Here is a 16,182-nt window from a genome sequence, read left to right on the forward strand (position 1 = left end):
CGACCTCAGCCATCCTCGAAGTGGTTTTCCGTGGTTCCCACTTCCCCTCCAGGAGGAAAATGCCTGGATGGTACCTAACTTACGGCCACGGCCACTTCCGATATTCCCATCTCTCCCCCTCCCCTGGCCCCTATTCGCCATATTAGGTGAGGCCGCCTGGGCGAGGCACTGTTCCTCCTCCCCAGTTGTTTCCCCTGACCCAAAGTCTCACGCTCCAGGACACTGCCCTTGAGGAGCTAGAGAAAACAACCTTGGAGAGTAAACGGATTAGCAAAGAAGGAAAGAAAGAAAGAAAGAAAGAAAGAAAGAAAGAAAGAAAGAAAGCTTTATTAAAAAAGTATATCCCGATTAATTCTATGGCCATATTTTATTAGGTTAAAGCGAAAATACAGCTTATTCTTAAAATTTACCTGTTTTAAAAATGTGATTTTCAAGTGATGTTTGCAAAATAAAATCATGAAACATTCATTCGAATGGAATTAGGCCTGTATGTAATGCAATATAATACCTGTATGAAGTCAATTGAGGGGTCTCATGATGGTTTGGAAGGACAACAGCTGATGGCACACTTAGACAGTCAAAAGTGATGAGCATGACCTGAACTGACACTGCTTGGTAAAGGTTTGCCATCCTTGGCATAGGGGATACTCTTGACTTCTGTGAAAGTCTCTGTATTCAAACGACCATCAATTAAAACATAAACCATTATAAATAGATGGGCATAATGGGTTCACCGCTAAAATCAATAAAGAACAATTCGAACATTTCGCAATCAAGTGACGTGAACAAGAAAATGAGTCCTTCATATCTGCGTGTGCAGTTGCACAGATCTCTCTCCTCAACGGACTAAGTAGATCAGACTGTTGGAGCGCTGAGCCTGATTTGGCAGGTTCGATCCTGACTCAGTCCAGTCGTATTTAAAGGCGCTCAAATCCACTAACCCATGTCGGTAGATTTACTGGCAGCAAACGCTATTATCATGTGCTACAAACCTACGGCAGATGCCACTTCACCCAAGATATCCTTGCATGTTCCATAACCAGAATCGCCGGCTGTATGATGCTTACTCACGGGCAACACAGCCGGTTGGAATGCGCTTGGATGGTATTTACAGAATGTCCGTTGTAAGCTAATATCCAAGATCAAGTGAAGTGTGAGTATACAGATGGCTCGAAGGAGCAGGGAAAGTGGTTCGTTCATTGTTAACGATAATAGTTTCTCTTTTCTCTATCCGAAACCTACAGTGTGTATACAGGAAAGCTTTATGCAATCTTGGGAGCTCTGTCGTACGCGCTGTCCAATTGACGTCAGCATTACTACTACTACTACAGTGTTTTCATTGCTCCCCTCAAGGCGGAGGGGAGCCTCTTAGACGGTAACGCCATCTCTCAGGCTGTGAGATTTGTTACGGTGAGGGAAATGCGCGGAGAAGGTAAGGGGTTTGGCGGCCCTGGCTTATACTAGGAAATGTCCCGGTATTCGCCGTAAGGCAGGAGAATGGAAAACCACGGACAATCATTCTCAAAACAACCGACGTTGGCGACCAGCCGTGAGGTCCAGTCCTTTCCTGTCTGCCATACACAGAGGCGTAGAGCTACGGTAGAGCCCTCCTCTGCTGTCAGCATTGCCTTGTGTGCACTGACACCTTGAGCTCATTGCAGTTTCTCTAAACGTGCTTCCCGCAGTATCCCTTGGTGCAACATATCAACGATCTGCCGGTGGATTGAGGGAAGTAAGTACTAGAATTACATTTAAATGCTTTCCAAGCCGTGTGGGTATAGCGGAAATGAGTTAGATGACCTGGCAGCCAAGGAGGTTCCTGCCAGGGATGTACGTTCTCAACTGAGACATTTGTTAATGTCGTGCTGGGAGGAGGTGTGGCTGAGAACAATGAAGGTATGGAAGACTTCCCTTCGTGACTCCCGGAGAGATACAGTGATATTGTGTCTTCGGATCGGCTGCTATGGTATAGCAACGCACTCCTACTTTCTGAAGGGAAATAACCCCCCCCCCCCCGTGTGTCCTTGTGGCGGCCATTTTACCGTAGTACACATCCTTACTAAATGGATCGATCTGCGCTTTAGTTTAAAACTTTTTTTCAATTTACTTTGCGTCGTACTGACACACATAGGTCTTATGGCGACGATGGGCTAGGGAAGGGCTAGGAGTTGAAGGAAGCGGGCGTGGCCTTAATTAAGTTACAGCCTCAGCATTTGCCTGGTGTGAAAAGAAGAAACCACGAAAACCATTTTCAGGGCTGCCAACTGTTGGGTTCGAACCCACTGTGTCCCGAATGCAAGGTCACAGTTGCGCGCCCATAAATGCATGGCTAAATCTAGCCGAAGGCTGCTCTGTTCGGTGTGACACACAAATGCAAGCCTTCTTTGCAAGACAATGCAGTGACAGTGCACTAGTGGTGAGGTGTACCTCTGCTTGTACAAATGCTTGCTTTTGACTACTAGTGGCTTTACGTCGCACCGACACAGATAGGTCTTATGGCGACGATGGGATAGGAAAGGCCTAGGAGTTGGAAGGAAGCGGCCGTGGCCTTAATTAAGGTACAGCCCCAACATTTGCCTGGTGTGAAAATGGAAAACCACGGAAAACCATCTTCAGGGCTGCCGGCAGTGGGATTCGAACCTACTATCTCCCGGATGTAAGCTCACAGCTGCGCGCCTCTAATCGTACGGCCAACTCTCCCGGTTGCTTTTGAATTGTATGTCCAAATGTAAGCTCCCAGAAGGAAAATAATTTAATTTCATAATACTGAAGTATTCAAAAATTTTATATCTTGATCAATCGTGGATTACCAGTGTTTAGCTCCAGTGTGGGAGCACGCTCGTCAGTTTGATTGTCACACCTTTTCAAGACGCTGGTGGCTAGTGCGCTGTTATAACACCACTGCATCTTACAAGCCCACTGCCCCACTCGGGCAAAACGTTGGTAATTTCACGAATGATAATGCGTGGAAAGCTTGAATACTTCATTATTCGCAATCGACGAAATTAAACTATCGTTCTCTTCTGGGAAATTAATTATTGATAAAGGCTAGTTTGTGGTGGAGGTTTTTTAGAAGTGGTACAATTGGGCAACCATGCCATTTTAATGCTTAAATCAGAAGAGAAATAGAAGGTGGCCTGTTCCTTCGAAAAAAGGAGGTGTCGGCAAAAGAAAGCGAACGACCATCAAGGGCGTGAAAATGACCCTCTAGGCCTCGCAAACTTAATACCGGCGGAGTCTGATGAGAGCAATACCTAGTTGACCGAGGGAGGTCGGATAGGAAAGATGAATGTGAGCAGTCTGGCGGATAAAAGTTGACTAGTTTGAGAGAATGGAACAGGGTGCGCACAGGTTCTCGAAGTTAAAAAGGGAACAATGAGTTATAATTTCTCAGTAAAAGTACGCTCCAGGAGAGAGACCACAATTACACACATTACCACAAATGTTCGTCACGTACGATCAGTTGATAACAATTTTCTCAAATACTTTACTTGAAGCAATAGGGCCGTAACAGTACCTTGAGAATGAAACCGAATGATGCATATGAAATGAAAAATATAATATGGCATAAGAAATATTTAAAATAATGAATAATTAACATACAAGTCGTAGTTCTTGCCGGGCTGAGTGCCTCAGACGGTTGAGGCGCTGGCCTTCTGACCCCAACTTGGCAGGTTCGATCCTGGCTCAGTCCTGTGGTATTTGAAAGTGGTCAAATACCTCAGCCTCGTATCGATAGATTTACTGGCACGTAAAAGAAATCCTGCGGGATTAAATTCCGGCGCATCGGCGTCTCCGAAAATCGTACAAGTAGTTAGTGGGATGTTGAGCCTGTAACATTATTATTATTATTATTATTATTATTATTATTATTATTAATAATAATAATAATAATAATATTAATATTATTATTTATTATTATTATTATTATTCATTGTTCTCCATGGGCTCGTAACTTGCGAGACAGAACTACCATAGTAATACCGCTGCGTTTGCTATTGCTTGAACCAGGTTCCTCACTGCACCTTTCTTGTTTAGTCTCTCTATTTGTCAAATTTTGTGCGTTTCCGACCCCAACGGTATGTTACTGGCACATTCAATTATCTTCCACGTCGAGTGTTTATTTACATACGAATCGTGCATACGTACACAATCCGCTCGTGCTGTTGGGATATTATTTTAAGGGAAATTCTCTGGTGATCGAGTTCTAAGTCGTGGGACGGTTCATAGATTTGTTAATTAACTAATGTATTAATATACAAATACATTAATACATTTCGTGAAACGGGAAATATTAATTAGAAGAAGCGATGAAGACTACATACAGTGAGTGCTAACAGAAGAAAACATTGGACAATGTCTGAAAAATTCTAAGAAATATCTTAACTGTCTTACTCAGCAAACGTGAATTCCTTACGGTATCTTACAAAGGGTTACGAAGTCACTTAAGTTAAATCCCTATAATCGTACTGTGACGCAAGAACTTAAGCCGGGTGATTTTGTGTGAAGCACTAGATTTAGAGAATGGATTTTGAATAAAGTGCATGATGGAGAAATTGCTCCCAGTCTCATTCTTTTCTCAGACGAAGCGTACTTCACTTACGTGGATACGTAAATTCTCAGAACGACCAATATCGGAGTGCCAAAAAACCTAATCTGCTCCATGACGAGAAATTAGGGGTGTGGTGTGTATTTTCCGTCGAGAGAATAATAGGCCCAATTTTCTTCAGGAATATTAAATGTTTGATATGTAAACAATATTTTAGGACCCTTTCCTGAATTAATAATAATTTCGTGTGACAATTTATCTCCGGGTGCAGCCCTTGTTATGTGTGGTGTGTAAGTTTCAGTGACGTTGGGGACAGCACAAACACCCAGCTCCCGAGCCACTGGAATTAACCAATGAAGGTTAAAATCCCTGACCTGGCCGGAAATCGAACCCGGGACCCTCTGGACCAAAGGCAAGCGAGCTAACTGTTTAGCCATGGAGCCGGACTTTCCTGAATTAACTCAGTGAGAACGTACATTCGTGTTTTTCAGAAGGACTCGGCGACGGTTCATACAACCTATGTTTCATTGCAAGAAATCCGACAAGTGTTTGGCGATACAGTTCTAAGCAGCAACATATGGCCCCCACTATCCCCTGATTTAACAGCCTGTGATTATTATCTTTGGGGATCATTAAAAGATAAAGTGTATAAAACGAATTCGCACACTTCAGATGAACTGAAGGATATCATTCACCAAGAGATCACTTCGATTACTCAAAGCGTACTAAGAAGGACAACGGGTAGTTTCTTAAAACGGAAAATGTGTTGAAAACAAAGGCATGCAGTTCCAGCATCTCCTTAGTGACATGAGCGAGTACCTTTCAAGTGCATTATCATTTATCAAGCAGGCTTTCTCTCATATTGCCGGGCCGGCGGGGCGGGAAGCGATAGCTTGCTGGGCTCAGCCTCGCCTCAACTGCGGTTCTGCGTTAATTGGTTGACCCTGTATATTAAGGACTATAGAGTTTTCCGTTTTCATGTCTGAATGGCTCTTTCCCATCCTTAGTCGATACTCTCATTTTCGAAAGTCACACCTTCTTTAATTCTTGTAAAGAGGGGCTGGGAATTCCGTTGTTTTGTCTCTTGAAAACACCGTCATCTTCATTCATGATCTGTCAAGGAGGGTTGTCTATAGGCAGGGGATTAAATTACTGTTTCATGACCACTATCGGAAATTGACGCGTAACTTGGGACAAATTAGCCTTATAAATATTTGATTTATTTCGCCGCCCGTAGTTTCGCCTTTTAGCTCTTGTGCTAACTGGGCCAGAACTCGCTGTGTCGTGCATGCTGGGATAAGAGGATCGGAGCCATACAGCCACAGGAAGTAAGCCGCCAATGTCTGCAGAATTTTAAGTAGCCTGCCTGTTATCTGCCCATTGCTCAGTTCGCGATACACGTCCAGACCAGGTGGCATCACGTGCTTTCACTTGCTGCGGCCAGGTGCGTGGACGGAACGGAGAACCACACTTGATTTCTTTAAAGCCACCTGCCAAGTTGTAGAGTGTAAACGTGAATCCTGAGTCGAAGACTGCACTCGGGGCAGTTCCAGTGCTTCTCCAAGGTCATGTGGGCACATGATGATACTAATGCAGGGCGTGATAGTCAAGTGTCTTTGTCACTGATTTCTCGCCCAGGCAGCCGCGGTTAGAATTCTAGCCAATTCATGTAGGTCTTTCGAAATGAAAAGCCACGTGTCTGTGGTTATGATTCGGCGTAAAACTATATCATGATGGCTGTGATCACATCGATGGCCACGTAAAACTATCTTGCTTAATAATAACAATAATAATATAATAGCGATCTCGATAGCTGCAGTCGCATAAGTGCGCCTAGTATCCAGTATTCGGAAGATAGTGGGTTCGAACTCCACTGTTGGTAGTCCTGAAGACGGTTTCTGTAGTTTCCTATTTTCTCACCAGGCAAATAATGGGACTGGACCTTAATTAAGGCCACAGCCGCTTCCTTCCCACTCCTACCCTTTTCCTCTCCTATTGTCGCAGTAAGATCTATCTGCGTCGGTTCAACATAAAGCCAGTTGTAAATAAAGTATATATGTATATATCTTCGAGGCAGTTTTTTAAATTTTTTATTTAGTTTCTCTTCACTTTAGAAACAAATTATATCTGCAGTTACAATTCCTCTCACACACACGCCGTTCCATGTGCTGCAGCGGGAGTGAGACGGGAGGAGCGTTCACTTCGCTAGTTGTTTATGGCTCCTCCTAATTGTAACTATATCGCGTAGCTGTGAGCTTGGATTCGGAAGATGGTAGGTTCTAATCCCGCCGTCAGCAGCCATAAAGAAGGTTTTCCGTAGCTCTCCATTTTCACACCAGAAAAATGCTGTAGCTGTACCTCAAGGCATCAGCCGCTACCTTCCCAATCCTAGCCCTTTCCTATCACTTCGTCGCCTTAAACGTTCGATGTGTTAGTGAGACGTTAAACCACTAGCAAATAAATAAATAAATAAATAAATAAATAAATAAATAAATAAATAAATAAATAAATAAATAAATAAATAAATAAATAAATAAATAAATAAATGAATGAATCTGACGTGAGCAGTACAGCAGTAGTTACCTCCATGACCTGTTTTCCACTTCTCTTTCTATCTAAGTTCATGGCTCCGCTTAGGTTTGTGCCATCAGGTAATAATCTACCCCTAATAAGTATTGTCCAAATAAAGTATCTAGACAGTATGAGTTTGAAGTGTTATTGTTATTGCTGAGATTTTATTTCAGAATTCTAAACAAAGGCAAGCAACTCAAATGTTGAAAACATCCTAGGGATATGAGCTACAAATTTTAGGTAAATAAAATAGAATAAAGTGTGAGAATATATACCTACTTCATTTATTCCTAAAAAGTACAATCCTTATCTTAATCGTCGTTATCCGGTCGATTAGGTTAGCAGTTTACCTTTTTCTTCCACTACGAGCGCTAATGTGAGCCAGTGCATTGTTTCACTTAAGCACCACTACGAACGATAGTGTGAGTCAGTGCATTGTTTCACTTAAACACCACTACGAGCACTAATGTGAGTCAGTGCAGAGTTTCACTTAAGCACCACTACGAACGATAGTGTGAGTCAGTGCATTGTTTCACTTAAGCACCACTACGAGCGCTAATGTGAGCCAGTGCATTGTTTCACTTAAGCACCACTACGAGCACCAATGTGAGTAAGTGCATTGTTTCACTTAAGCACCACTACGAGCACTAATGCGAGTCAGTGCAGAGTTTCACTTAAGCACCACTACGAGCACTAATGTGAGTCAGTGCAGAGTTTCACTTAAGCACCATTACGAACGCTAATATGAGTCAGTGCATTGTTTCACTTAAGCACCACTACGAGCACTAATGTGAGTCAGTGCAGAGTTTCACTTAAGCACCATTACGAACGCTAATGTGAGTCAGTGCATTGTTTCACTTAAGCACCATTACGATCGCTAGTTTGAGCCAGTGCATTGTTTCACTTAAGCACTACTACGAGCATTAATGTGAGTCAGTGCATTGTTTCACTTAAGCACCATTACGATCGCTAATGTGAGTCAGTGCATTGTTTCACTTAAGCACCACTACGAGCGATAGTGTGAGTCAGTGCAGAGTTTCACTTAAGCACCATAACAAACGCTAATGTGAGCCAGTGCATTGTTTCACTTAAGCGCCACTACGAGCACTAATGTGAGTCAGTGGAGAGTTTCACTTAAGCACCATTACGAACGGTAATGTGAGCCAGTGCATTGTTTCACTTAAGCGCCACTACGAGCACTAATGTGAGTCAGTGCAGAGTTTCACTTAAGCCCTTATAACCATATTCGGTGAAGACATTTCTGAAAAAACGCCTGAGGGCATTGAACCAAGAAACACATTACAGAAAAAGATATGTAAATAAGTTAATTCGGCTAGGATTTGAATCAAAAAAGAAAACTAGTAAAGAAACAAGCGATTTTATGCTGCTTTTCCGGAACTGTATTTAGGCCGGAAGTGCTTTTCGAATTTTTTAAAATTTTTCATTTAGCTATACAAGACTCACAATTTGAAACATTTCTGGGCTTTTTAGCCCTTCAAATTTCGCACAATTGGGGAAATTGTTTAACTTTTCGTTTATCGTAGTATGGAGACCCCTACTTTGTCTGTTAAGAAATGTTTCAACATAAAAAGAAACCATAAATATGTCTCTCGATCATGGCCATCTATCAACGGCTGCTAATTTCAGATGGCAACCAGCCGTAATACATAGTCTGCACGGTTGCTAGGCAACACTGACCATCTATCCGTACCTGCACGGTTACTATGGTTACGCTTCCGTATCGCATTCTGTCGCGTCACGTTACACAAATTTTCGGACGATCCCAGCCATAAGATATATTTATGCCAAAAGTGGACATAGGACTACAATTTTATTCTATGACAAAATTACATAAAGAGTTCGACTTCAGTATTACGGACGGAAGTTTCTAGCAGTATATTTGTTGAATGCATGTCTTGGGAGCTTCGATGTGTGCACCGCAGTTCCTTCACCAAGGTGATAACTGATCAGTATCCACTTCCATTAGTTCCAAATCATTTTCCACCATTGGAAGAGTGGATGTGCTCGGTCGGGGCTTTAGTAGCATGGAATTCGCCCCACAACGCTCGGTCACCTTTACTTTGAGACACTGCCGACGATAAGACTTTTGACGCTTGGCATTATTGACCATTTTGGACGTTTTGGAATTCTGACAAACCATTCAATCTTTCCGAATGGATTTTGCTGTAACCTTCAAGCTATTTATTGTCCATATGTGGCGATATTTGCGAAAGGAACAAAATTTTTGAACTTCTTTTTACAACAGTATTCTTAAGTGTTCTCAGTTTGTTTGTTTGTTTGTTTGTTTGTTTGTTTGTTTTGTCGACTTGTAGAACTCACTGAGACGAATCAAGCGACTGCCTTGTATAGCAAGCTGCGTGTTATTGTGGTGGAGAATAGTGTTGTGCGTGGTATATGAGTTGCAGGGAAGTTGGGGACAACATAAACATCCAGTCTTGTGACAAGAGAATGGTCGACATGGTCGAGAATCGAAACCGGGGCCCTCTGAGCCGAAGGCCACGAGGCTGACTATCCTTCATTGGATAGGTGTACGTCCAATCAGAATAGTGTTTCCCCTTTTCGACTTTGCTATTTGTTTTACGTCGCACCGACACAGATAGGTCTTATGGCGACGATGGGATAGCAAAGGCCTAGGACTTGGAAGGAAGCGACCGTGGCCTTAATTAAGGTACAACCCCAGCAAATACTTTTCTGGCGTACATAGGCTATTAGTGAAATCTTGCGATAAACAGTGGTTCGTTGGTTTTAAACTATAGGCCTATACATGCACAGATTACATGTGTGTTGGGAATAACCATCAGGACCGTTAAGATAAATATTTACACAGAAATCACTTGGGCACTATCTTCACGAAAATTGAAAATGAAAACCTACAACCTGTTTTCCAGTCATTGACCGGATCAGGGATGGAATGAATGAAGCAGATATAGGCTGTTAGTACGATGGGGTCGCCACTCCCAGAGTGATTTATTATTGAATGATAGATGCAATGAAATGAGAATGGAGAGTATTGCTGGAATGAAAGGTGACAGAAAAAACCGGAGTACCCGGAGAAAAACCTGTCCCGCCTCCGCTTTGTCCAGCACAAATCTCACATTGAGTGACCGGGATTCGAACCACGGTATCCAGCGGTGAGAGGTCGACGCGCTGCCGTCTGAGCCACGGAGGCTCCCTTCACGAAAATTAATGTGTGCAAATACTTCATTTACCCACTGTATATGTGAAGAAGCATTTACCGTAGACACTTTCAAATGATGTTATGGTCGTTCATGGCAATACTGAGGCAGTGAGAAGAACTTTGGGTAATCTTATTAATAAAAGGAAGTGTCTGTCTGTCTGTCTGTCTGTCTGTCTGTCTGTCTGTCTGTCTGTCTGTCTGTCTGTCTGTCTGTCTGTCTGTCTGTCTGTCTGTCTGTCTGTCTGTCTGTCTGTCTGTCTGTCTGTGCCCAGCTAAATCTACGGCACGCAGAGATCTGAAAGTTTTAACATACGTGGGCATAGCATTTCACCGATCACGCACGGCTGTGTCAAAGAGTAATTCTTCCTCCAAGAAATGAAGCTCTTAACGACATCAACAAGCAACTTTTACTCGGTGTTCTACAAATTTACAAGTCTATCGACACGACACGCAATACAGATGAGGCTGTCATCTACACAACAGAGCTTTTGAACAACTCGATGATGATACCGAGCTCGATAGCTGCAGTCGCTTACGTGCGGCCAGTATCCAGTAATCGGGAGATAGTGGGTTCGAGCCCCACTGTCGGCAGCCCTGAAGATAATTTTCCGTGATTTCCCATTTTCACACCAGGCAAATGCTGGGGCTGTACCTTAATTAAGGCCACGGCCGCTTCCTTCCAATTCCTAGGCCTTTCCTATCCCATCGTCGCCATAATACCTATCTGTGTCGGTGCGATGTAAAGCAAATAGCAAAAAAAAAAACTTGATGTCACCTGTAGTACCCTCGAACATCTTGAAGCGGACGATGGTGGCACCGATTATCATTCTCAGGAATATGAATCCTACTTCCCTCTGCAACGGAACACGACTCTCAGTCAAGAAACTGATGCCGAATATTACTGAAGCCACCATTATGACTGGACATGCCGCGGGCGAAGTACGAATAGTATTCATTCCTCGGATTCAAATCATCCCTTCGGATATAGCATTTCAATTTAGACGTCTGCAGTTCCCCGTTTGTTTGAGTTCCGCTATGTACATCAACAAAGCACAAGATCAATCTTCTAAAGTTGTAGGACTCGATCTTCAGAAACGGTGATTCTCCCGTGTGTACGTGAGTTGCTCAAGGAGTTGGAAAGGCATCTTAGCTCAAAATGTAAGTACACTTAGCATAGTTTGTCCGGAAGCTCTGTAAGGAAAAATTAGTTTGTTTTGTATATAATATGGTCTTTTACATTGTTTATATATATATATATATATATATATACCATCCACCAAACAGGTACTGTCTCTTAAGAACTGAAAATAACAATATTAATATTTCATGCAATTTACGTAAAACTCTGTGTGTTAATAAATATAAGGTTCCTTATTCTGCTTTAATAAATGGTTTTAAAACATATAAAGGTTGAATTTGAATTATTAAGTGCGGGCGAAGCCGCGGGTACATGCTAGTATTCTATAAGAGTAAGTAGCGAATATAATAACATATTTAAAAATCTAAGATTATAAAGTAGCCTGTAGTCTTATTACATCAATAACATAATTTTATAGTATCATAATACAGCGCTAGCATGGCCATTTATGTTCCTAGAGAAACAGACGAGGGAATGGTTTACAAATACGACCAGAACCACGTACAGTAGTGTAGACTTCCCGCAAGAGTCAGGTAGGTAAAAATGACTCATTCAATGATGTTTGCACAGGATAGTTACTAACAGACATTCATCTATTATTCGTTGATTATGTTGTAGCATTGAGAATTTTGTACTACTATGAATTCGTACTTTTAAATCGCCGAGTTTTAAGTTATAATACACCAGAGGACGTGCGATGTAGAGATGCAAATAATATCAGTATCAACACTGAATATCAATTCACTTTTCATAAAGGAAAAACCATAAAATAACGTGACATGACACCTACGTAGACTACTTTTTTGTTAATGGTTTTACGTCCCACTCAGATAGGTTTATGGCAAGGTGGGATAGGAAAAGACAAGAACTGTAAGGAATCAACCCTGGCCTTAATTAAAGAACAGCCCCACAAACCCCGGAAAACCACGTTCAAGACTACCGATGGTGGAGTTCGAACCCACCATTTCGACAACGAGGCGTATCTTCGACCCAAATCACGCAGCCACATGCTCTGTATGATCAGAGTTAGTGAGAGTGGTATCTAGTTATACTTCCTCTTAAAACAATAACCGCCGAGCGAGTTGGCCGTGCGGTTACGGGCGCGTAGCTGTGACCTTGCATTCGGGAGATAGTGGGTTTGAATCCCACCATCGGTAGCCCTGAAGATGATTTTCAGTGGATTCCGAATTTCACATCAGGCAAATTCTGGGGCTGTGCCTTAATTAAGGCCATGTCGCTACTTTCCCAACCCTAGCCCTTTCCCATCCTTCTGTCGCCAAAAACCCTTGATGTATTAGTGCGACGATAAACAAGTAGGAAGATGGTTTTCCTTGGTTTCACATTTTCACACCAGGCAAATGCTACGGCTGTACCTTAATTAAGGCCCATGGCCGCTTCCTTCCCACTCCTAGGCCTTTCCTATCTCATCGTCGCCATAAGACCTATATGTGTCATTGCGATGTAAAACGAATTGTAAAAAAATAGTGAGGAAAATGTTGCCGACTTTCCTGACGCTAGTTTTCTTTTCCCCGACTTAATCAACATTCACTGTCGACAAATGTACGTATGTTGCCTGTATGTTTGATTCCTCAGCCCGAAGGATGGTTTTAACCTCAGCAGTTCCACCATCAGCAGCCATAACATGACATAACTAACCTAGGGGTCACTACAGAGGAGTATTAGGGAAATGCTTTCGTCACTGAGTTAGAATGGGCTACTACATAACAGTCTGAAAACGCAGTTCGTGGCGAGCAGCCGGACAGGCAGGTTGTAACATAGCTCGACTCCGCTATAGCTAGTGAGACTTGTCAGTGCGGCAGTGAAACCATCTTCAGACATAAACATTTCATTAGTGAACTCCTCATAGTTTACCGTTTAATACAGTGAATTGTGGACAAGTTTAGTATCAGTTAGTTCATACTATACAATGGCTGACCCCCTAGATACGGGGCAGTCCATTAAGTTGGCATTAGAGACTTGTTATATGCACGACTCGCTACCTCAATTAGACTCAGTGAACCATAGGCCTACTCTATTGAACGGAACATCACAATTTCAACCAGCACCTGCCAGTTATGATCATCAACAGTTAGCAAGCTATTCTCATCAGCCACACCAACATCAACAGCAGCAGCAGGACCAGCACCAGCAACATAACGCCGCTCAGATCACGGGCCCTCATACCCCCTCACTACAAGAGAGCATCACACCTGCAGGTAATAATCTATGTACTCCTCATCACGGTAATGACCTGCTAGATAATAGTGTAGATGTACCTAATCAACCAGCTAAACGGTTTTGCGGACAAATGGTAGGACAGTCAAATGGAACCATAAACGAAGTCGAAAAGTTGATAGACATGGATATGCCAGTACTTCAACATCTAGTAAATCCTCCGTTCAAGACGTGCCAGTAAATGCTAACTCAAGTTCAAATAAGCTTAGTTCTGCTAAGACAGCGCCTACCTATCAAAGTAAAGACAATAGATATAGTCGCACAGACATAGGCCCGTACTGTATTTTCGTAGAAAGTTTGGACAGTAAAGTTGGTCATCTACACCCTATGTCGATAGGTAAACTGCTTTTTCAACATAACAATGCCTTTAAAAAGGAAGTGGTTGACATACGCCCTATTGGAAAAAATCGTTTAAAAATTGTAGCTCGCACGGCAGGATCTGCTAATTTAATTGTACAATGTGATGTTTTTAAACAACGGAATTTAGAAGCTTACATTCCCAACTTTCTTATCCATAAACAGGGTATAATCAGAAATGTCGACACCACGTTAAGCGAGCAGGAAATTTTAGAAGAAATTGACTCTCCATATCCAGTTGTGCGTATTAAGAGATATACCAAAAGATCACCTACGAACCCAGATCAAGTTATAGCAATCCCAGTGTGTCTCGTAACTTTTCGATCGCAGTCCCTCCCCACTCATATAGCTATATTGGGAACTCGCTGTGCTGTGGAACCGTATGTTGCTCCGGTAGTGCAGTGTGAAATATGTTTACGCCTGGGCCACAGGCAAGTACAATGTAAGTCAAGAGTAGCGCGCTGCAATAGATGTGCGGGTCCACACTTAACAGAAAACTGTGACAATACCACGGAAGTTCGGTGTGCACTCTGTCAAGGGCAACATTTTGCTTCAGATAAGTACTGTCCGGTGTACGTCAGACAGCGGGACATGAAAAGGGCAACTGCTTATAACACACCTCCTCTGCATACATCAACAGAGCAGCAAAGTCAGGGATATGCTCAGGTGGTTGCTACTGTACCCCAATACAGTAGCCGCGAAGAATTTCCTCCTCTACCAACACAACCACTACAAAATTCATCTATAATAAACACTCAGTATCATACAGCATTGCCATCAATGCAATCATCACAACAGTTATCCCATCCACAATACCAAGGTCAACAGGAACAAGGGCTACTCGCACAGCATCATGCCGCGCCTATGCAACGACAACTTCCCTCTCTCTCCACTCAACGTCCTACTCGCCGCCAAGAAGCTCCCCCTCCCTCCCCAACTTACCCTCCCCCACACCAACGAGTGTTTGCTCCTCAACAATTACCAATTACACCTATTAGACAAAACCCATATCCTCCTCGTCCACATAACATTCCTGATCATTCCATCAATCGAAATAACTTCATTATAGAAGAATTAGTCAAACTTATCATGCATATAATCACCACGTCTCAGACAACACCCATAGAAAATCCCCTTGTCATTCGGGATTTAATATCTAGTTTAATAAATAAATTCAATGGGTTTTAAGGTCCTGCAGTGGAATGCTAGATCTGCCATTGCTAATAAGGAAAGTTTAGAGCACGAACTTGGTTGCAGAGATATCAAGGTGGCAGCGATTTCCGAGACGTGGTTCAACGCATCAAAACTTATAAGATTTCGAAATTATAATATTCTACGAGACGATCGGTTCGATGGCAAAGGAGGTACAGCACTTTTCATACATAATGCAGTTCCTTTTAAGGTACTGCCTGTCACAGTGGGGGTAGATCCTGGTATACAACTCGTTGCAGCACGTATCCATTCACCTGCGCTTGAGTTCACATGTCTTTCAATATATTGTAAACCAGGCAGAATTATAACACCGGCAGTTTGGAATCAAATTTTATCTGCTTTGGCACCACCGTACCTTATATGCGGCGACCTCAATGCACACAGTACTACCTGGGGGTGTGCCTTCACCGACCGACAGGGTTGCAATATTTTAGAGACAGTCGACACTTTCAATCTATCTATATTGAATGACGGCTCACCAACACTAGTTCCGTCCTTATATCACCGTCCATCGGCAGTTGATATAACAATGTGCTCTCCCGCCATTGCCACAATCACCCACTGGAATGCACTTAAAGACTCGCTTGGTTCAAATCACTATCCAATACTTATAAACATTGATATTTCTCCTACAAGTAACCCCTCACCATATCCATCAAGCAAGTGGAATATGCATGGTGCAGACTGGACGCTTTTTACGGCTAAAATACTTGAGGAAACACGCTGTTTCCGGACCCAAACATCCGCCATGGACAATTATAATACCTTTGTCGAGATGATGGAACGTGTTGCTCATATATCTATCCCCCTGAGAAAACCTCCTGGTCAGAAAAACACTCCAACAGTATGGTGGAACGCTGATTGTTCCCGTGCCATTGCTCTCCGGCGGACGGCTCTCCGGGAATTCCGAACACACCCTAC

This window comes from Anabrus simplex, chromosome 4, assembly GCF_040414725.1.
Source record: "Anabrus simplex isolate iqAnaSimp1 chromosome 4, ASM4041472v1, whole genome shotgun sequence".
Lineage (NCBI taxonomy): Eukaryota > Metazoa > Arthropoda > Insecta > Orthoptera > Tettigoniidae > Anabrus > Anabrus simplex.